Here is a 24,238-nt window from a genome sequence, read left to right as displayed (position 1 = left end):
GTGGACTAAATTTGTATTATAAACTAAAATGAATAAGATGGGAATTATGTTTATAGAATGTGTATTTGTGATAATGCATGTTCATTGCATCGTAAGGGCCTTTTCCTTATTTTCTTCGTTTTTCCTTCAGTACTAGAGCTTGATTCAATAGTAACATGGTAGTTCAGGTAGGTATTCTAGAGGCTTGGTTCTCTCTGATTTATTCTGAAATCCCTCTGAAAGATTGGCATATCTCATAGATGCCAAATGACTAGAAAAAATACCATTAACCTTAAATCCTTGGATGGATTTGGATTTAATCAAATTAAAATCTTTTGATAATTCAACAAATTCTGTGAAATGGGTAAGATTTCTTACAATATTTTCTCTCACAATAAAAGGGATTGTAATCAATTTCCTTTTCTTTTTACTCTTAAATAAAATCAACCATGGGTGGTATTGTTACATTCTTTGGAAATAAAGTATCTATCAAGGATGAAATTTGGGAGAAATAAGGGTTCTCCTTGAAATCCACATATTTTTATGAGAGAATTGTGCTCCTCCTTCTCATATCTCCCTTTTCCTATCATAAACTTTGTTGCTTCAAAAAATAATCTTGGGCTCTCACCCTATCAACATAGAGTTATATTCACAAAAAATGATCCTGGACCTAATAAAAATGGAACAAAGCCTTATTCTTCCACAAGATAGGATACCTATATTGATTTGGTTCTATATATGGCTTCATATTATTTTTACAAGGTAGTTGGTGGAAGATATGGCATTATACTATTGTCATTACCAGGTAGGTCATCATATAGAATTTGTGGGTCTTAGGGAAATTGACCAATATGAAATCTCGTTGAATATTACTTCCCCCTAGTTAAGAAGAGCATCTCTTCTGAAATAAAAGTACAAAATATATAATACTAACCTGGGAATTGTTGTTGATTCATGCCCCATAACTTGGGAAAACAACCAAGAAATATCTACATGGATTAGTAAGAATAGAGATATCTAGAGAAGTAATATTAGACATGATGGGTGCAAAAGGAAATATAAATTCTTATAAAATTTTCAACTCATTACCTTGTGAGTGTAGGAAAGAGTCAACTTCAACAAGCTTGAGCTTCATATTTGGGTAGGGTAGCTTCATAATTCTTCTAAAGGCCTTCGGAGTAAGATGTACTATATTCTTTTTAGAATTGAGCTGAATAGGTCTACTCTTTGAATCAAACTATCTCACACATGAATGCATTATTTCCTTGAAGTCAGAGGCTTTTGAAGTGCATGTGGCATTTTCTAACCCTGTGTTCCAAATTTTATTTCTATGTCTCTCTTTTGGGGCCAAGATTCAGTACCATTGATATGCAACAAACCAATGAAAACCTTTGTCTTTTATGGCCAATGAGTTGGTTGTCTATCCACAAATTGAATCATTTCTTAATTTATTTCCCATACTTCTCATTGGCTTAATGTATTTGGATGTGCGTGGTGAATGAAGAATGCCTTAGCAGAAGTGTTAGTTGTTAAATCCTTGATTCATGGTAATATTTAATAGAATATCGTTTTTTCATGTACCACCTTCATTGAGCCATGTGGGAATAATAGTGGAAGTTAATATCTTAAAGCCAATATCAAAGAGGTGTCATATAATGTAATTCAAATAATACAATATCAAGTAAGTTAATTAATCCTAGTAGTGCAAGGATATAATGCAACACATAGACAATTCATGTGATATGATATCAAGGTGGAGGAAGATATGGTTTATGTAATACAATATCAAGAACCTTTTTCCACCTAGATGATTAGAATTGCTTAAATTAACTTGCAATTAGCCTCAATAGGAGAAAACAACTAACTTTTTCGTTAAGTGTGGAATGGAAGTGGAGAGGTATGTTATGCATGTTGTGCAGAAGGATGTTTGTGCAAAGGAATGAATGTGTGGGAGGAACGTTGTGCGGGACAAAGTCTGTGTAGAAGCATAGATGTGTTGGGGAATAGTTGATGAACCTATCTACACATGAAGTAAAGTGACTAAGTGTTGGAAATGTGGAAATATTCATGTGGATTGTGGGATGATGAGCATTTTTTTCATATTTGTCTTGAAAAATTATCAACTCAAGGAAAATTTTATGGGGTATGGAAAAAATAGGAGTACAAAAACAAATCAAAAGTTCATAAAAGGATGAATTATTTTTTGTACCATCACGCCTAGTAACAAGAAATGGGGTCTATATCACTCCTTACCTGTACCCACTCGCCCCCGGGAAAGAATTTCCATGGAAATTGTGGGATTTTTACCAACAACTAGAAGGAACATGACTACCTATTTGTGTCAGTTGATAGGTTCAACAATATTTGTGTTCTAATGCTCCATAAAAAGACCATAACTAGGAAAGAAACATGGAACTTATTCTTTGGATAGGTTTGGGTTCCCTTTAGGATACTAAGGAGCATCATTTTAGACACGAACATAAGATTTCTCACTACATTTAAACTTCATTGTGGTAGAATATGGGCATGCATTTTAATAAATGTTGAGACAATCAATGGTTCCTAAAAAGGGCCAATCAACTACTACACATTAATTCATCAACTTAAGGTTTCATTTTTCTATTTCAAGGTTATCGACACAATTTATGCAAAGAAATGTTGGTATGACTAACTATTGTTATCCTACTTAAAAGAAAAGTTGTATTATTAGAGGAATCAACTCATAATGCAGTTTCTAAATATAACCAATCATTCAAAGCTTTAACTTTTAAATTATTCTAAGGAAACAACAAAAGAAGATCTATTGGATACAAAGTTGTTTCTTAAGGAAAAACACCTACATAATAGAAAAGTAATAATGCATAATAATATTACCAAAATTGACTAAGTAAACAAAATAGAAAACTATATATATATATATATATATATATATATATATATATATATATATATATATATATATATAATAAGAAAGGAGGAAAACCACTCTCAACAAGTTTATGAAAGATTTTTCGGCGAAAATCACATGAGAAATCATTTGTCGACGCGTTTCGAACCAACCAGTGTGGTTCATCGTCAGGACAATTTAACTACAATAGATCTATTTTGTAATGATTTCAATAAACCTGATCCCAACATAGAATTATATTGAATGAACAAGAAATGAGAAATGAGGAGAAATTATGTGAATAGGTACCACTGAAAGAATAGAATAAAAAATCAATTTAACTATACAAGATAAGGCAATGTTGGTTCTAGGATCAGACTGAAATTTGGAATCCAACTGCCTTAAAAGAAAATCAAAACAACATGTTAACTTCAAGCAATAGGTGCTTCCGTTCAATTACGGAGAACCAATTATAAGAAATATCTTCGTAGGTCTGAGTTATGTCAAAACAATATTACAACTTGAACAACCAACCACTTTTGAGGCTTAATGCGAGTTTTTATATTACATATAGAAAATATAAGGATACAAAAATTATTCCTAATAATGAGTGATCCTGAGAATCTAAAAATTCCCAGGATGCTCATTTAATCTACAAAGATCTTTAATACATCTGAAGTATCATGTCAGGAGCTTGTCTTCAAGTAATTTACTCCAAATAAAGTATAACAACTTGATGCTACCTGATGTCTTATGTCCATTCCAGGAAGCAACATCAAACACCAATGCACCGATAGGTTTCTACCCAGAATAAGAATCCATGTGTAAGAAAATAGCGCTTTATCATTCAAATCCATTCATAAAATAATAATAAAATAAGTGCATACAAAACACTACTAAAAACCATACTACATAAGTTATCACGATCTATTTACAAGAAATACTTACAAAATGGTATGAAAACTAAGAATTAAGGCAAGAAATTTATGAAAATTATGAGGCCCAACATCCCCACCCCCCTGAAACTAGCATTTTTGCATGGTCTCATGCAAACAGATGATTAACATGTAATATAGTCGAGTAAGATTCATAAGCTTCCTCTCATCTATGCCTAAATCCATTTCTACTTTGGAGTTCTTAAAAAGACAGATACTTACCTACTTCTAATAAGTCATTATCAGATTTAGAAAAATACTGAGGGCACGAGATTATAGGGCACCTATACCTACATCCTATCCAATTTCCACCTCTTTCCAATACCAATTGAACATAATCCTCTATTTTGGTCATGGCATTCTGAAAATTGTAGTAACCAAAGGGCTCTCTCTTTTTGACTTCATTGGGTGATGCTAGCCATCTTTCCTTAGCTCCATGGAGAGATTCATCCTTGATGTCTTCCAAATATTCCATCCCAAAATGCAAGACAACATAATGAGTCTGTGAAAGTATAGAAGCAACATTGGATTTCCCTATAAAGATACCATGATTAATTTGTGTATGAAAGGGGTTCCTAGGCTCCCCTCTGACCCAAAGGTCATGGCCATGTTCTCTCCTCTGCAAGGCATGATAATATTTAGCCCATTTCACTTGGTGTTTGGAAAAATATATGAAGGCCTAAAATTTGATGTCTCCAATAACCGGAATAAGATTTTCTTCCACTTGTTCTTCAAAAAATAAATTATGTATATACAACTCACACAGAAGATACATTGTCTACTCATCCTGTTTCCAGAAAGTAGAAATGAAATATAGCACGTTTTTAATCTCGTATGGTTTTCCAGATTGTATAACTTTAATTTTGATTAACAGATATCTCTCAAGAAAATATAAAGAATAATTATGAGTTGGGGACCTGCATACGAAGGCATCTAATTAAATTGAGAAAATTTCATTTGTTTCCTCTACAACTTTCTCAAAATGGTCCTTTAAACTTTGTACTTCTTTCTCAGATGATCTCAGTTGTGCATAGGTCTCATATTTTGTTGTTGTTAGTGCTTTAAATTGTTGGTGAAACTCATGACGTTCCCTCTAAGGCACCACTTCTCCCTGATATCTTGCTAGGGTCTCGTGTTGTTTCTCCATAGTTTTATGTAGGATCCCGATAGATGCTTCTACAATCAAAGGAGTATACTGAGGCACATACTCTATCTATACTCATCTATCATTAAAAGTAAATGGTGGATCAGTCTGAGTTCCCATTCCAACAAGGATAGGAGGAGTGTCTAACATTTTTTCCTTAGGGTCAATATGGGTTCCTATTTCTATAGAACAAAGAACAAGGTTTTTCTAAGTAATGGCTTCATTAAAGACATATATGAAATCAATATGGACTTCCATTTCCTAAGTTTCCTTCTTTATTTTAGGGATTTTCACATAATCTCTATGAAACTTCTTGTGGTCATGTAGCTAATTTTTTAACTCTTGCACCTTTATTTGTAGTTTCTTATTTTCTTTCTTCAATTTATCAATTTCCTTCTGAAATTTCCCTTTTCCTTTATTTATCCTCACTCTAGTACCTATGGTTGTCTGATCAGAAGTGTTAACCAAGGTCGCTAGAGAGGGAACAACAACTACTATTTCATCTTCTTTGGAAATAGTTTCCTTAGTGGGTTTACCTGTTGATAAGTTATCAACTTCCTTTGTCGTCTCATCAGTCCCAGAATTAAGGAAGTTTGCATTAGGATAATCAATTTGAGGTTTGGCTGAAAATTCAATTCCATCATCATGCTCTTCATCAATTAAATTTTTGAAGGATTGTGGAGCCATTCCCTTCAGAGAGGGAGGCTCTAGTATAGTAGTCATAGAGTCTCTATAACATTCTTGAGAAGGAGAAACTTCATGATCATTATATGATTCCAAGATAGCAGTATTTGAATAATTAAGATGAGAGGTTGTAGTCGGTGAATTTGGTTAAGCTTCCTCGTAAAGAGGATTTTAAGAATGAACTACAGGTTCTTCTATTGAAGTAGTCATGAATTTTCTAAAATTCGTAGTATCAAACAAACTCTCTAGTTCTTCTAATGCTAGGGCTATTGCTTTTTCCTGCTCCATTTGTTCTTAAGTTGATCCATTTTGGGATGATTTTTCTTCTAGTAACTTCTCAAGGGGGTTCAAAGAAATTTTCCCTTGCTTCACAAGTTCATGTGACCTCCTTCTCTTCTTAGGTAACGAAGCTAAAATTGATGCCATTCTCTTTTCTTATATACTTAGTTTTTGAGGTTTTGCAGTTTGTACCATTCCTTGTGAGATATTTTCTGTCATAAGAGTTTCATTTAAATTTTCCTCATTGTCTTTCTCTAGTTGTTCACCATTACCTGAAAAATTTCCAAATGTTCCAATGACTGTCTCATTTTTAGGGGGCATCTATTGTCCAACATTAGGGTTTCCAAGGAACCCTTCCCAAATCTATTGAAATTAGCGAAGACTTATTATGGTTAACAACTTTATGAGTCCATGGTCACCTATGACCAAAGCTTGATCCTTGAATATCCCTAATCTAGTAGCAATCTCATGCAATGTTGAATTGAGAAAGTATGGGAGGTTCATGGTTACCATTTTCCACAGGGATGCCATGAGTTTGAGACGATTCCCTCGTACCATGTCGTATCTCCCATCACAGGTGATGCATTGCTAGACAATCCATGCTAATTCCCTCCATGGTTCAGTTAATGAATTGGGTTATACCCCTTCCCTTTTATGATCAATTCTTATCTAGTATTTAGAAACAAAAGGGTCGCATTCTGGAGAGAGGTGTGTGTCTCGTACCACTTTTCTCCTTTTTTTGGGAGCCCTCTTACTTCCGCTTTTGCAATTTCACTTGTATCTGTATATTTCTCACCATTTTTGTGTCATTGTCCAAACTCTTTGTAAATTCCAATGCCACCTCATTGTTGAACCCCTATAGTTGTTCAAAATACTCTATTGATTTAGCTAAAATTAAGATGTGGTGTACCTATTTTGAAACTTATAATTGCGTGGTTTCGTATCAGACTGAATGCCCACCCATTGTTAATGGCTCAATAGGACACATTCTTGCAACTGGAAACATCATAAATCACAATGTATGATAATAATAATATTGTACAAAGTATAGAGGTTCAACGACATGAAATGGTATTTAAAAATATAGATAATAGTCATTTGTGAGTGCCAACCCGCCCCCCTAATGAGCGTAAAGGTCGTTTACATCCGTAAATCAAGTTTTGATAAGATTGAAAGTTTGGAACGTTCAAGGATAATGGTGAATTAATGCAATTCAATAAAGGTAACCTTCAAAAGGAAAAATATGAAACGGCATATATCTGTGACGTATGAGGAAATCATTAGGATTTTATGACTCGCGTGCTGTAATGATAACTCAATTTACTATAACCCACGGAGGATGCAGATAGGATGATGTCATGCAAAGATTTATACAAGGAATGAGATGGATGGAGACAAAATTTTCATTAAGTTCATCATTAGAGAAAACAAGAGAGATTAATTAAGAATGATGAAATTCGAAGAAAGCATCCCTAACATGTAGAGTTATAATGAAATACTCATTGATCAACCAATCATCACCATTTTCCAAGAGGATTTTATAAATACAACGATATTAACTTTTTGAAGGAACTAAGTAGCCAAACTATCTTGAAATTTGTAATTTTACTTCAATACCACAGGCATGGCCTCTACTGCCAACTGTCAGGTGGAAAGAGTCAATTGTGCGGACACAACCAACCTCCCTAGGAGCCTAAGACTCTCTAGTGACAAACAAGACAAACAAGAGCAATCCTTCTCTAAACATGCATTTACTATATAAGAAATCAAGTGTTTAGATCCCACCTGTAGTCCAACGCTGTTGTAGCAGTCCAGCCCCGCTGATCCGGATGAGCTCCTCCTTCACTTTGAAACCTGCATCCACTAACAATCAAACGATTAAATAGCACTTGATAATCTCATAGAATAAAACATATTTAACACATAGACCAAGGAGTACATGAAACAACTCATAAATAACAAGTTATTGAGAAGAATGGACTCATTTGCATTAATAGGAAACAAAAGGAACAATTACAACCTGAGCCTTGGTGTTGTGCAAGTCCCTCCCAGGGTCAATCAAGAGTTCTCCTTTACTTTGACAAAGCTCACCCACTTCCAAATAGAACAAGCAAAGATGGAAATCTCTCCTCACAAGCTTCTAAATGGGAGTCCTAATTCCAGCAGCATCTACCCTTAGAAATGTATAGCTTCCAACCTCCCCTCCTTCTGGCCCAATGCCTGTATTTATAGTGGTCTAGAGGAAGTTATTCAGGTCCACCATCAATGGGATAATCCCCTCTTTGGATGGGATAGCTCCTTCATTGATGGGATAAGTTCCTCTTTGGTAGGGGTACATGAACCATCTGGAGGCTCTCAATACACGTCGAACAACCTTCTAGAATGCTCTAGAAATGACCACAAGTAACTTTTTAAAGATGAAACTTGCGCATTTTTACCTTTACAGGGGGACGCACCTGCCCCTTTACATACAAAGCGTACAAGGGCGCAGCTTTTGTGAACATTGGGTGCATACCCACAGGTAAGGTTGAGAGAACCTGCGTACCCAGAGATAAATACATTTATAAAGACTTTCTCTCTTTTTGGAGTTTGACATGGAGAGCAGAGGCATAAGACTTGCCCAGGAGGATAGCATGACTGTTGATAGAGCCATACTAACTGTAAATAGTCATGGTGACATTTTTTAGTGTAACAGATTGCCCCCTAAAGTGCGAAGCCTGTAATAGATTAGGGTTTTGTATTATCTAGGAAGGGTGAAGCGCTTTATCATTTCAAGGATTATCTCGCGGAGAGCCTGGTCAGAACCTGCAATTTTCAACACAAAATACATGTATAAGATTATATCATCACTGAGGTAGGCATTCCCATACTCAGATCAAAACTTTAACTAACAGACTAACTACTCTGATACAGGAATGATCTTGTAGTACATCATAATCATAGACTTTTGTAGACACAGTATGGGCACAACCATCTGTTTATGATTAGTCTACTTAGATAATGAATACAAAACTCCTCGCAGCCTGGATGGTGGAAACTAGATCCAGGGTCTTAATTTCCGCTTCTCGAATTGGTACGATTCTAGCCATGCGAATAAATGAGTTGATGTTGAACATGGTAGAAACCACTTGATTACCAGTCGATGATGTAAACTGTTAACAAGTGTGAGAGAGACCACCAGTAATGTCAATGGTTCTCAAAGTACCCAGTACAATCCATGAGATGTGAATGAATGAGTTGATGTCGAACATTTCACGGAATCCTTCGATCGAAAGTCAATGATGTAAATTGACGTCAAAGGCGAGAAACCTGCCATTGATGCATGCAGACTTCAAGGTACTGACGATTTCTAAGTCATCTCTCTAGATAATGTGCTGATGTCGATAGAAAGCGACCCGTTGTAGGCAAGCCCACAACACGAAATCATTTGTTCAAGTTGAAGAAATGTTGCTGTAAGGACTGACTCAGGGATGGTCAAATGGATGACAAGTATTTTGCAAATGAAAGTTTTTCTTGCAGACCTCTTGAACACATAACGACACGACAGATGGCTTGGTGATAAACGACTCAAAGTTAATCCCCGGAACCTGGCTGATGTCTTTCAAAGTGGTTTGATCAACTGTGAGGTAAAGGATTTCCCAACCCAGGTGAATGAAAAGTGTCGTGTCCAAGAGTGGTAATAAAGTTTCTTCTGAGACAAAAGATAACAAATAGGCTCATTCTTCTCTCTTTTCCCCCACCATTTCTGGCAAGTACCTCTTTATTTTTAACAAGCTTGAGGAGGATAACATATGCTTGATTATAAGCTCATCCTTCGGATGAGTCCAACCTAGTTTTGATTCGAACCCTAGGAAGGAGTGGTTCGTTCCTGTTTGTAATTGAACAGGTCCTTTACTGTGAAATTTTAACGAGTCCAGTATAGGAGAAACTCGGCGTTTTTCAATTTTAAAGAGTCTGAAAAACTTAAGAAGACTCCAAGTTGAACTTTTTCGTAGATTTGTGTCCCTCAAGCCCGAAAAAGTATAAAATAATACCTGGGGGAACCGCTTGATCTTGCAACCAAGGAGGACTTTCATAATTAGTGCCACTGACCTGAAAAGTAAAAAGCGATCAAGGACACGTCGTTTTATTTCCAGTATCGAGTTTGAAACGACAAAAACCCGGCAATCTTTTCCTGATTTTACGGTCAGAAAAGAGCTATAAGGGGACCATCTTTTAATTCCGTTTTAACGAGTGTAAAAGAAACGCTCGGCAATCTTTTCATATTTTAGGAGTTAGAAAAGGGCTTAAAAGATGACTCTGATATTTTGGTTCGTGAAAAATGACAATTTTCCCTCTAAATCCCTTTGTCCTGCACAAAAACGACACATTACTCATACCTGTTTAAGATAGGCAAAAATGCATTGAAAAATATCCTTCCATGGTGAAAAATGAACAAACCTAGCATTCATTCATCAAAAAAACCTATAAAAAGACTTTTTACCATGTCATTTTTACCATTTTACTGTTGAGGTTGAAAAAAGGGCTTTTGGCAAGAAACTTCCCGTGGTCGCTGCGGAGAATCCGACCGTCAGAATCGAACGCCGTCTCTTCCAGGTATTTCACAACATCCTCCTCTTCAATTTCATCCGATTAAAATTTTGTTTTAGGTTTTAGTTTTGGTTTTTTGGGGGGTTTTGGGTTTTAAAATCCGCTCTGCGGGGTACGCAGGTGCCCTAAGGGTGATCTGCGTCTAGGCCAGCTGCGTCCCGACGCTCTGTGTCCTAAACGCAGGGTGCGTCCCCCGCGAAGGGCGGAATTTGAAACCCCAAACCCCAAAAATAACCATTTGAATTTTCCCAAACTAATTCTAATCTTTGTTTCTTGGTGTGTAGGGCACTCACCATGTTGGATTGGAGAGAAAGAGAGCACGAGGACGTTGATTTAGCCGCAATTAATCATCAACCTTCCATTGATGCCCTAAAAGCATGCAGACTATATAAATACTGGGCCATACCTGGCATGAGGGCTCAGGTGAGATTCTTGGAGTGGCTGGTTGAGAGATTGAACATTCATGAGCAATGCTTTTACATCGGAGGGCACCAGCTCGAGATAGAGCCCTCTGACATATACTTTCTCACTCGCTTGCCAAATAGGGGCGAGCAACTCAATCTAGCTGGGACTAGGCCGGGTGGCCAATCCCTTGCTAGTCTCCGGGCAGATTGGTGCATACCCAATCAACACCATGCAAAAGGCGTAGAAATCAAACACATCTCTCGGCGTGAACTCAAGGTTATAGCTTTCACGGTTACCAGAATTTGTGGTGCAGCCGCTTTACATATTGCCACCAGGTCCCAAATGCGGATGGCGATTGACTGTTTCCAAGGCACCATTTTCAACTGGTGTGATGCTGTGTCGGCCAATATGAAGGGCCAACTGACTAGGGCAAAGAACGGACAACTGAAGACCTTTGGATATGGGCCTCTAGTTGTGAGCTTTGCCTTAGAGAGGGTTCCGATGCTGATCCCTCAGCAACTCACTGTTGATATCTTGGGTCCTCGGGAGCCAAAGCTGATACGATGGGTTACGGTGATGGCCCGGCATCCTGACGAGGGCGCAGCGGTTGTTCGATTCCCTGATGGTTATTTTCACTGGTTAGAGGACCAGGTTTTTTCGATCCAGGACTTTCCATATGCCGGAGTAGATTTTCGAGGTGATCCGGACATGGTTCTTCCACAGGGAGAACAATGGGACGACAAAGGTACTTTATTTTTCACAAGTTTTCAAATTATATATTTTTTTGTTTTTTATATATATCGTCTCAAAACTGACAGTAAAAATTTTCAAAATGCAGATGTTGGTCCACAGCGCCCAGCCAACCTCCGGCCTTTTGAGAGGAGACATCCAGTTGCACTGGTACCGGCTCCACAGGACGCGGCTGCAGAGTCACTAGCTGAGTTGGAGCAGGATCTAGAGCGTCTGACGGTGGATATACCTGAGACTACTATAGATGATATTCCTATCAGACTTCAGCGCTATGTAGTCGCAGTCCCTGGACCGTTTAGGAGGTTTTTGTGTAAGGTAGCCCGTGCAGTGGTGTCGTATAGGGAGCACCACCAGTGATTGGCTAGTCACTTTTGTAGACACATATGACATTTTTGGCTTTTTGTACTTATCATTTTTGCCGATCATAAGGTGTTTTTCAACCTATGATTGAAGACGATGTATATTTTTTTGACACACTCCTATCTATATATATATCACTATTACCGGCTTATCTTGTTTAACATATGATGAAATGTTTTTTTAAATTTACTTGCATGATTATCGTAAATGTCTGTCCAACATTCGAGAAGCAATTGCATCTGCTAATGTATTTAAAGACCTCGGAATATGTTGATATTCAATGTAATCAAATTCACGTTCCAAGAGACGCACTCTCAAAAACAACCTTAATAACACAGGATTTCTAATGGCATATACTCTATTAAGCTGTAATACAACAAGTTCAGAATCTAACCTCGCTATCAAACGTCGAATTCCAAATGAAATAGATTCGGATAATAATTCAACCACTGCACTGTATTCTGCAATGTTGTTCGTTGTTTGACCGAGGCTTACCCCATGCATAGAAACTAACTCGTCAGAGGGCGAATAGATAACCCAAGTTGCGGAAGAGATATTCCGTGTACTATGACAAGCACCATCAACAAATCCAATGTATGTTTGGAGAGGCGTCGACATCTGCAATATCAAGAGTAAAACCAAGATAAGCCAGAATAACGACGAAAAACACACTCTCTAAGCTAAGCACACTAACTAAACTAACAAACATACTAGCTAGAAAGAAAACCTAACCTAACTAAAAATTCTCCATACCCACCATTTAAGCATAATACCTCTTTAGGTAAAGTCCATTTCTGGGTTTACCCAAAGAGTCCCCATCAAAATCTACCAGCTCATAAGCCCCTTTTGCTAGCTTTCGCTTTACAATGTAGGGTCCATGCCACATAGGAACGAATTTTCCAGCACCTAACTTATTGTTAGCTTGATCATATAATAGCACTAGGTCTCCCTCCGAAAAACTTCGAGGGGTCACATTTCTATCATACTGAGCTTTCATTCGCTTCGCGTGAGTCTCGATTGCCAATGCAGCGTCACGTCGAGTCTCATCTAATTTAGCTAAGTATAATAAACGCTTCTCCTCTTCGGAAGTAGCTGGAAGTAATTCGACAGCCATTTGAAGTGATGGGATTTCGCATTCAATGGGTAACACAGCTTCCAAGCCATAAACTAGCTGGAAAGGAGTGAACCCTGTTGAAGTTTTCACCGAGGTTCGGTATGCCCATAGCGCTGAAAATAACATGTTATGCCAATTCGACCGATGAATACCAATGCTTCGTCGGATCATGATAACCAGAACTTTGTTGATGGACTCAACCAAACCGTTGGCTTGCGGATAATAAGGAGTAGAGCTATCGTGGTGCAAACCAAGCTGGCTTGTAAGCTCAGTCATCATGATGTTTCGAAAATGGCTCCCATGGTCAGTGATGATTGCTTGTGGGAGACCAAACCTAGTTATAATATGATTGAATACGAAAACTGCAGCTGTTTTGCCGCTTGCGTTGAATGTAGGCATCGCCTCGGCCCATTTAGTAAAATAATCAACCGCGAGGATGATATACGCATGCCCCTCGGCCGAGTGAGGGTTACAAGTAATAAAATCGATACCCCATTTGGCGAATGGACCAACGGCAATTATAGGGTGGAGAGGAGCAGGTGGTGTGCGCATCTTGCGATCAAACACTTGACAGTTGTGGCACTTCCGGACTGCAATGATACAATCTTTAAACATAGATGGCCAGAAATAGCCAGCGCGCAACACCTTCTGAGCTATGGCATACCCAGACATATGACCGCCACATGCTCTAGAGTGACAATCATTCAAAACCCTCTCAGCCTCTTCGTGAGTTAAGCAACGTCGAAAAACTAAGTCTGCCCCCCGGCGATAAAGTGTATCTCCAATAATCTTGTATTGCTGGGATTGAAACCGAATTTTTCGACGTTCCGACTTTGAAGCTTCAGGCCGAAAGGTTTGGGTTTGGAGATAGATGATTATATCCCCGTACCACGGATCTAAAGTACTGATAAGAAACAAAGATTCGTCTGCAATGGACTCCTCTGCCACAGTTTCTGTGTCAGCACGCGGGAAATCACACATCAATTCCGCAAAAACTAAGGATTTCTTAGACTTGGACTTCTCAAACTCCAAGTCGAACTCTTGCAGGATAACGATCCATTTAGAGTACTTGCCCCCTAGCAGTTGTTTTGTCAAGATATAAATCATAGGGTTGCAATCTGAAATAACTGTAGTTTTACGGAGAAGAATGTAGTGACGAAAACGCTGGACAACTTGAACAGCTGCCAGGGCCAATTTCTCCACATGCGAATATTTTAGCTCAGTGGGGTTTAATGTCCTACTAAGATAATATATCACATGTTCCGCTCCGAATTCATCTTCTTGAACTAACACCATTCCAATAGTGGAATGTGAAGCTGCGAGGTATAAGAAGTAGTCCTGGTTGTAGTTAGGAGGATGCAACAACGGTGCATGGGTCAACGCGTGTTTAAGTGCATCAAAAGATTGTTGGGCAATCTCATCCCAAAAGAATTGAGCGTTCTGTTTCAACAACCGTGTAAAAACTTTAGTGACCTTGGCGTAGTTCGGAATGAATCGGCGTAAAAAGTTCGCTTTCCCTTGCAAACTTTGGAGTTGGCGCAAACTCGAAGGAGGAGGCAATTTGATGATAGCTTCGACCTTCGAGGGATTGACGCGAATGCCGGCTTTTGAAACAACAAATCCCAGCAATCGACCCGTCTCTATACAGAAAACACATTTGTGGGGATTCAACCGAATTCGATAATGCCTACACCTCATAAAGATTGCTCGTAAGTGGACAAGGTGATCAGCTCGGTGTAAAGAATGAGCAGGCAAATCATCGAGGTACGGTTGCACAATGTGCTTGATGTCATGAAATGCATAAGACATCGCCCGTTGAAAAGTGGCCCCGGCATTCTTAAGTCCAAAAGGTAATTTGCAATAAGCAAATGTCCCCCATGGACAAATGAATGCCGTTTTTGGTTGGTCGGCAGGTAGAATATTGATTTGATTATAGCCCGAAAAACCATCCATGAAGGAAAACATTTCACTTCCGGCACAATCATCAATTATTTGATCGATATAAGGCGTAGGATAGTTGTCTTTTGGATAAGCTCGATTTATATCCCTATAGTCGATACAGATTCTTATTGTTCCTTGTTTCTTGTTGACCGGAACAATATTCGATACCCAATCCGTTAACGGTATTGGATAAATGAAACCTGCTTTCAACAACTTTTCGACTTCTGCTTTAATCGCAGCCGCTTTCCGAGGGTGAATCTGACGCAACCGTTGCCAGACGGGTTTAGCATCCGGGTAGGTATTTATTTCATGAACAACAATGGCAGGGTCGATTCCCGGCATTTCCTTGTAAGACCAGGCAAACACATCGCGAAATTCTTGGAATAGGGCCTTGTAAGTTTGGATTTCATCTTCTGTACATGAGGCACCTATATGAATGTTTTCCTCAATTCCGGGCTTCACTGAAATATCAATGGGAATAGTGCGAGAAATATTCCCTAAATTCAGCTCTGAATCAGAATGTTTCATTGGATTCTGAGCGTCTTTGACATATTCAACGGTAAAGATAGATGAAAAATCATTTTCAAAAGCATCATCCTTAGGTAAAAACGAAGATCTGTGATGAAGATCTTCCCATGGTAGATCGTCTACACTTAGGATTTCGCGAAGTTGTTCGTCAGATGACACGACTTCGGGAAACGCTATCCGTTCTAAGGTTGATGTGAGAAGTGATTCTTCACTGACCACATTCATTTGGCCGATTTGGGTTGAACACGAGTCGGTAAAAGACATGACAGCTTCATAAGCAATTTCATATGGACTCAAAGGCATAGCATCATCTAATGAGTCTATCTCAGATTCAGATGGGACAATCCAAGGATCATCATAAATAATGTTTTCTGATGTAATCATATGAATTGATGCAAATGAAGGGTCTGCGTTGATTGGAGGGAAAGGAAAAGTTCCCAGTAAACCGGAATCTTTAACTAAACCTACGCCAACGTCCCTATAAGGGATTGTCGTCTTACCGACATGCTGGATACTCTCTGAAGAGGCTGGGTCGGCTGAAAAGTATGTCAGCTGATCAATGGTCACGATCTTACCGTTATATGGAAATTTTATTACTCTGAAGACCGATGAGACGACCGCTGTCATAGCATATGACCAACTTCGACCCAAAAGAAGGTTGTAGTCTAGGGGGGCATCAACCACCTCCACATCCAGACTAACGGTTTTACCTTCTACCCCTATAGGCAATTCCTGTAGAATACCAAACGGACGGAACCCACGGCCATCAAAGGCCTTAAGGATGGTCGGGGATTGGTTCAACGAAGGAGAACCAAGCGATCTCCAACATTGAATCGACATAATACACGTAGAAGCTCCCTCATCAATCACAGTCCGATGAATAGGCCTGTTTTTTACTATCACTGAATTTGGAAATCCATTTGATGGGGTAGACGCGGTGTACTATTTTCTAGATCGAAGATTATCAGGTTCGGGTCCTGAACATCAACAGCTCCGATAGCTGACAAAAGTAATTTTCGTTGTGCTGGGCATGATTGCAGCACTTCTAAAGCCGACATTGCTGAGGGTGAAACAGCTAAGTCCTCAACAATGTTGTAATTCTGGGCCGCTCTCGCATGTGGATTGAAAGCGGAGTCGCCAATTTGTCAGGCGGAAAGAGTCGATTGTGCAGACACAACCAACCTCCCTAGGAGCCTAAGACTCTCTAGTGACAAACAAGACAAACAAGAGCAATCCTTCTCTAAACATGCATTTACTATATAAGAAATCAAGTGTTTAGATCCTACCTGTAGTCCAACGCTGTTGTAGCAGTCCAGCCCCGCTGATCCGGATGAGCTCCTCCTTCACTTTGAAACCTGCATCCACTAACAATCAAACGATTAAATAGTACTTGATAATCTCATAGAATAAAACATATTTAACACATAGACCAAGGAGTACATGAAACAACTCATAAATAACAAGTTATTGAGAAGAATGGACTCATTTGCATTAATAGGAAACAAAAAGAACAATTACAACCTGAGCCTTGGTGTTGTGCAAGTCCCTCCCAGGGTCCATCAAGAGTTCTCCTTTACTTTGACAAAGCTCACCCACTTCCAAATAGAACAAGCAAAGATGGCAATCTCTCCTCACAAGCTTCTAAATGGGAGTCCTAATTCCAGCAGCATCTACCCTTAGAAATGTATAGCTTCCAACCTCCCCTCCTTCTGGCCCAATGCCTGTATTTATAGTGGTCTAGAGGAAGTTATTCAGGTCCACCATCAATGGGATAATCCCCTCTTTGGATGGGATAGCTCCCTCATTGATGGGATAAGTTCCTCTTTGGTAGGGGTACATGAACCATCTGGAGGCGCTCAATACACGTTGAACAACCTTCTAGAATGCTCTAGAAATGACCACAAGTAACTTTTTAAAGATGAAACTTGCGCATTTTGACCTTTACAGGGGGACACACCTGCCCCTTTACATACAAAGCGTACAAGGACGCAGCTTTTGTGAACATTGGGTGTGTACCCGCAGGTAAGGTTGAGAGAACCTGCGTACCCAGAGATAAATACATTTATAAAGACTTTATCTCTTTTTGGAGTTTGACATGGAGAGCAGAGGCATAAGACTTGCCCAGGAGGATAGCATGACTGTTGATAGAGCCATACTAACTGTAAATAGTCATGGTGACATTTTTTAGTGTAACACCAACAGGCATCCCTAGCCTCGAAAAGCTTTCCTTTTTAACCCTTTGAGATGCCATTGTCCCATTTACTCAAGAAATTTCAAAATTTGTTTTTGTATGTTTTTGGCATGGTAACCAAGTAATAACTATGCCATTCACTAGAGCTAAGGAGATGAACAAGCTAGCTCGTGGTGAGACCTCTTGTCCTTTGACCTGAAGGCCAAAGGCCATTTCCCTGGCTTGGTGTCCATAAGTGGTAATGCCACTCCACTAGATCATATGATCATGGTAGGTAGGTTCATGATGAGACCTCACATCCTTTGTAATTTTTCTTAATCTTCATAAATGTGGTGGCATGTGAACTCCTTAAGATCTAGGGATGGTGAAAAAAGTATGATAATAATTAATTTTTTAGCTTGCTAACTTTGTCCTAAAAACATATGAAAATTTCGAGATACACTTTGACAAGTTCTTCATGAATTAGAGCTTGCTCATAGTGATTCCACCTCTCCTCTACCTATGGGTTATGGTCCCACTCCTATGCCAGAGAAGGAGGTCTCTCAACCACCCACCATGATCCCTCCCCTGATTTCGAGATGATGGATAGTATCGCTCCTATTCTCTACCTATTGTCATCCATGGGAGTGATATATTCAGACTCCCTTGATGTCTCATATTATGATTTGTTGAACCTTCTTCAATGAACACTTCGGTATCAACATTGGTAGATGTAAAATATACTAGTCACCTATCTCCTAGCCTTGATGGTGCATATGTGAAACTTGTCTCTCATGAAGATACCTCAAGTAGCTCCCCTTCGTCATGTGGTCTTTCTTCCTCCTGTCCTCCCATATTCCATTCTTGTGAAGACATCATGGAAGCCATGACCAACCTTGATTATCCTTTGGATGATATGCACCATTGTGCGTACTTCCTTCTGCAGCGAACCCATGAATATGCTCTGGAGTCCAAGGACTTCATTCATGGTGACATCAATTGGTTTAAAAATCCCATTCCTACACCGAATGCGTTTGAAGAAGTAAATATGGCTAACATTTCCCATACCATCAAAATCAGCATTTTCAATAAACCAGGGATCAAAGAAAATATCATCTTGGGGGCACAATCCACCCTAAAAGAAATTGAAGCTTACACTTAGTTATTCAAATAATTTCGTAATGTTTACACCTAGTCTTATTATAAAATTCCTGGACTTTATCCTTGCATTTTTGAACATCATATTGACGCTTGGCCCGATGCCACCCCTATCCACCAAAAGCAAAGGCCTATCCATCCTTCTAAACATGAAGTTATCAATGTTGAAAGAAATAAGATCAGGCAAGTTGATTTCATCTATCCTATTGAATACAGCACATGGGTGTCCAATCATATTCCCATTCTTAAGAAACAAGGCACCATTCATGTCTGCACAAACTTTCACGATATAAACAAAGCTTTTCCCAAAGACAACTTTCCCACACCCTTCATAGACCAAAGCATTGATGAGTGTGAGAGGCATGAGGTTCTTTTATGGATGGATTCTCTGAATACAACCAGATTTGTATCTGTTATGCTGATTAGCTTAAAACTGCCTTCACTAGTCCATGGGGAACTTTCGTTTATAGGGTCGTGCCTTTTTGTTGGCTTAAGGGGGTCTGAACTAGGTTCAGAGTTGTTTGCACCAACCAACAAAACCCTAAATGTTGGCCCTTTTGGAAATAACCTGCATAGCCAGGCTACAGTCTCACTCGAAGCAATATTGGGAGATGCTAGAACTAGGTTTCTGCATCCACAGACATGTGATAAGCAATTCTTAAGCTCCTATAACTCAAATCTACCTTCGCGCATATTGGTAGTCTTCTAGGGCTCGCTATTGCAACTCTATGAAAATGGATTCTAGACCTTCGTGAAGGTCTACGATCTGTCTTTGCGAACCATAAACAGGAAAATTACCTACTTTTGTGCATCAATGAGTATCCCTAGATCTGATTTCACGTGGATCTAGCCAATTCAATATGAAACATAGCAGAATAAACCCTTAACTTCGTGAACATAGATAATTACTTAGAGCATGCATAAATAAGATAAAATTAGGAGTTTCACGCATCGTTTATACATTATATAAATTTATATATTTATAAAAATTCGTAGTAATATTTCAATAATATATCAAAATTAAATATATAAAAGAAACTTATCTAAATTGAACGATATTTTAATAATTTATATATTTATAAATAGTTAGAGTAGAATTAATATATATATATATATATATAATGATAGGCATATTAACTCAATATTTTTAATATATATATATATATATATATATATATATATATTCGATTTTTATTTTATACCATACACAATTAAATTATTGAAATATATATATTCATAAACACTTATAATATAATTATAATAGTTCAATAAAATATAAAAATTAAATATATAAATATATGTAAATTAAAAAATATGTTGATTTTTAATTTTTTTGTTATTTATTATTTTTTAATATATATATGTGTATATATATTCTACACATTTAAAATATATTATTTATACCATACACATTTTAATTATAGAAATCTATATATCTATAAATAATTATATTAAAAATTTATTAGGTCAATCAAATATAAAAATTAAATATATAAGAAACAAGTATATATATTAAAAAAAATATTTTAATATTTATTATTTGTTAATATTTTATTTATATTATATTTGGTTAAATCGTATACATTTATATATTTATAAAGAGATATATTAGAAATGTAATATTTCAATAAAATATAAAAATTATAATTATATATATATAAAGAAACTCATGTAATTTAAAATATATTTTAATTTTTAAAATTTTGTTGTTATTTAAAATATATAATTTGAGTGAGTTTACAAAATTAGAGAGATAGAATATGTATGTTTTTATGGTCAAATAATAATAATAATAATATTTATTATTTATTTTTAACCAGTCTCATCATCTCTTGACTCTCTTACTCCACTCAAATTCTACTTTTGTTGTATTCCTAGCAGAGTTATGCATATCACTAGGTGGTGCCTTGCCTCAATTCAACCCTACAGAGTTGGAGTAATAAATAGGTTATCAACGATATAAAATGTAAAGACTACCCAGAAAGAGAGAGAAAGGTCATCCACAATGGAAAATGTGCAGCTGACCAATGAGATCAAAGGTATGGAATGTTGAATATGTAATTTCAACGCAGACGTATATCGCCAGAAACCGTTCACCAAACCCGCCTGAGATTTCTCGGACCACTTTCCGGCAAAGACATTTTCCGTATATTTGAGCCCGATAAATATGGTGTAGACGCGTGGCTCTCCCCATACGTAAGCAAGTCTGACAATCTTGGGTGCTATCGTTCAGTCATGTAATGCCTCCCGATATCTCCGTCCACCGTCCGATTTACTTCATCAACCTCCACCGTCGATTGCTCCAAGATGCATACGAACATGCATCGAATTAAAAATCATGCGTGAAGTAAAAGTCAAGTTTCGTTGACTGCAGACGGTGTTGTTAATATGTTTAATAAATTGTCATAGGAGTAGGTAAACATTTAAGTCTTTCTTATTTATGGCACGTAATATTAAACTTGTTTTGTTAACACATAAAAATATATGTTTTGTGTATGCATTGACTTTGTATGGTATTGTATTTTTGCACACAGGAGGAGATGAAACAAGGTGTTCGTGGCAGCGAAAAAGAAACAAGAGGATGTATGCACAACAGTGCACAAGATATGCATCTTTGTATTTTGTAATGTTTTGTTTTTGTGGTGTTGACTTTTTGTAATGGAACGGTGAAAACGCATTGCAGTGCGAAGGTGAAATGAGAACAAAGCTTGTAATGTTTTATGTGCTGGAGGTTTTGTAATACGCATGAGCGTATAATGAAATTGTTTTACAACAGTAAACTTATGTAAATTTTTATGCTACAGCAGTAAATGTAAAAGCTCCTTTTACAGCAGTAAAAGTGTATGAAGATTTTACACAGCAGTGTAAAAATCATTTTGTAAAAGAGAGACAAAGTATTTTGTTTTGATGAAGGTTTTTGGTAAATCCCTCTCAGTAAAAGAGGAAGAAATATGTTGTTTCAGGCATTTTTATTTTAAATGAATATCAATCATTTTATGGTGGTGAAATACTCTGTTCCTCAATAAAAAAAAATTAAGCTTCCCTGTGCAAAAGGATCCTGTGGAGGTGAAACAGAGCATTGCCTCTGTGGAGTTTATTTTCTTTGTTTTTGGGATTTTATCAGAAAAATCTCCAACAGTGGTATCAGAGCAGGTTTAGGCTCTTTGAAGGTGACAAAGAAGCTGAAGGGAGGAGTCTATTGTTGCAGTCGTAGATCTTCTCCAGCAGAGTGAAGGCTCAGTCAAGACAATACTCAGGGATTTCACAAATTTTTTTTTGTTACTGCTGAAGAAACAGTCAGTGCTTTAAACACACAGTCAAGAAATTTAAAGCATAGTTGAGGATGCAAGGAATGGCTAGCACCAGCACTGGTATGGGTATGTTTAATACCCAGCTCCCACAGTTTAATGGGAAGAACTATGACTACTGGTCAATAACTATGAAAACCCTGTTTGCCTCTCAAGATTTATGGGAAATAGTTGAAGATGGTTTTGAAGAACCAGAAAATGAAGATGAGTTCAATGCATTAACTCAGGGAGAGAGAGATCTGCTGAAGAGAAATAGGAAGAAGGATTCAAAAGCCCGTATGTTGTTGTATTTAGTAGTAGACCAGAGTGTGTTTCCAAGGTTAGCAGCAGCTAAGACAACAAATGAAGCATGACAAACTCTCAAGACAGCCTATCAAGGCATGGAGAGAGTGAAGACAACAAAACTACAATTGTTGAGAAAAGATTTTGAGAATCTGAGCATGAAAGAGTCAAATAATATTGACTCATTCTTCACACATGTGATTGGTTTGGTCACACAGATGAGGACTCATGGAGAAACCATTGAAGAAAGGAGGATTGTGGAGAAAATATTGAGGGTCTTACCCTCAAAGTTTGATGTGATTGTCACCACCATAGAGGAGACAAAGGATCTCTCAAACTTTTCAGTTGATGAGCTTCATGCATCACTGATAACACATGAGTAGAGGTTGAGTAGAAATGAAAACTCATCTCTAGAGCAAGCCTTCAAGACCCAGATGTCCTTTGGAAGAGGAAGAGGTCAAGGCAGAGGAAACAAGAGAGGAAGAGGCAGAAGCCAGAACAGAGGTGGAAGGAACAACCCAGCAAATGCTCAAGGAAGAGGAAGCAATCCAAATCAGAACCAAGGCCATGGGAGCAGCCAAGAAAGAGGACAACATCATGCTTAAGGACAAAGGTATGAAAAATCCAATGTCCAATGCTATTATTGTAAAAAATATGGGCATTATGCCAGTGAATGTAGGAAGAAGCAGCATGATATGAGTGATAGAAAAAATGCAAATGTCACTAGAGAAAACATCAGCCAAAATAATGTGCTGTTAGCTTGTAACATGGCTGAAACAAACAGTGAGGACATATGGTTTTTAGACTCAGATTTCAGCAACCATATGACAGGAAACATAGTCTTCTTTTCTGTCCTAGATAAAAATGTGAAATCAGAAGTCACACTAGGAATTGATAGCAAAATCTCTGTTATGGGAAAAGGAGAGGTAAAAATATTTACAAAGCAAGGAGAAAAGAAAACCATAGCAGATGTCTACTATGTCCCTGGAATGAGATGTAACCTCTTGAGTATTGGACAGCTTGTCCATAAGGGGTACAATGTTTTATTTAAAAATGATGTATGCACCATCATGGATATAGCACCCAGCAAAAGATGCATTGCTGAAGTAAAGATGACAAGGAACAGGATGTTCCCTCTTAGAATAAGGGCAGATTTGAAAAACAAAGGAGAAATTGCAGCAGCCACCCAAGAGGCTTTCCAAAGCATGCCAAAGGATGAAAATTGGTTGTGGCACTTGAGATTTGGATATCTCAATTTTCGAGGTCTTAACTTGTTGAGCAGGAAAGGAATGGTAAAAGGATTACCATTGATAGAGAAACCGGACGGCTTATGTGAAGGCTGCATATTGGGGAAACAACATAGAGAAATTTTTCCATCAGGTAAAAGCATAAGGGCAAAGGTACCCTTAGAGATCATCCACTCAGATTTATGTGGACCAATGCAAGCTCCATCATTAGCAGGCAACCAATATTTCCTAACATTCATTGATGACTTTACAAGAAAAACTTCGGTATAATTCCTTAAAAACAAAAGTGAAGTGTTTGAGAAATTCCGAAATTTCAAAGCACTTGTGGAGAACCAAAGCGGGCTGCATATAAAAGTTTTGAGAACTGATAGAGGAGGTGAGTATATCTCCAAGGAATTTCTAAGATTTTGTAGAGAAAATGGAATTCATAAACAGTTTACAGCAAGGTACACTCCGTAGCAAAATGGAGTTGCTGAA

Source organism: Pinus tabuliformis, chromosome 1_2 (assembly GCF_031772625.1).
Source record: "Pinus tabuliformis cultivar Carrire ecotype Pingquan chromosome 1_2, CPIR1, whole genome shotgun sequence".
Classification (NCBI taxonomy): Eukaryota; Viridiplantae; Streptophyta; class Pinopsida; order Pinales; family Pinaceae; genus Pinus; species Pinus tabuliformis.
The sequence above is the reverse complement of the archived record's forward strand: the minus strand, read 5'-3'. Positions refer to the sequence as shown.